Source organism: Etheostoma cragini, unplaced genomic scaffold (genome assembly GCF_013103735.1).
Source record: "Etheostoma cragini isolate CJK2018 unplaced genomic scaffold, CSU_Ecrag_1.0 ScbMSFa_259, whole genome shotgun sequence".
In the NCBI taxonomy this organism is placed as follows: domain Eukaryota; kingdom Metazoa; phylum Chordata; class Actinopteri; order Perciformes; family Percidae; genus Etheostoma; species Etheostoma cragini.
The window spans coordinates 13,400-13,846 of NW_023266767.1; the positions used below are offsets into that span (position 1 = coordinate 13,400).

The 447-nt window shown below is 39.8% G+C and overlaps 1 non-coding gene across 1 annotated transcript; it reads left to right on the forward strand.

The window, feature by feature from the left end:
- The first annotated feature begins 145 nt into the window (after nucleotides 1-145).
- On the forward strand, nucleotides 146-217 carry trnam-cau. Its single transcript has one exon. It is a non-coding gene; the product is annotated as a tRNA-Met (tRNA).
- Nucleotides 218-447: the final 230 nt, after the last annotated feature.

Here is a 447-nt window from a genome sequence, read left to right on the forward strand (position 1 = left end):
GCAAAATGCTTGCACTGCTATGGTATAAATCATTGTCGAAAAGTAACACACCTGTTGCCTTTCTGCTGGACAATACAATGTTAACTGCAAATCTGGTAACCCTTTTTTGATCTTCAATGTTCTGAGCCCCTTCTCATGCCAGTACAGCAGAGTGGCGCAGCGGAAGCGTGCTGGGCCCATAACCCAGAGGTCGATGGATCGAAACCATCCTCTGCTATTTGGTATGATTGATATTTTGCTGCAAGTGTCTGAAGTGAAATGTCGCCACCTGCTGAAGAATAAACTGGATAGCGTGTCAACTTTATTTCATCAATGAAAATGGACACTACATTGCTCATACCTGCTGAAACACCCATAAAAACAAATTTTTATTGCAATAAATATACTGCACTACAGTACAAGTACATGAATACAATAAAATAGAAACTGTAAAACGTGTTCATTTAG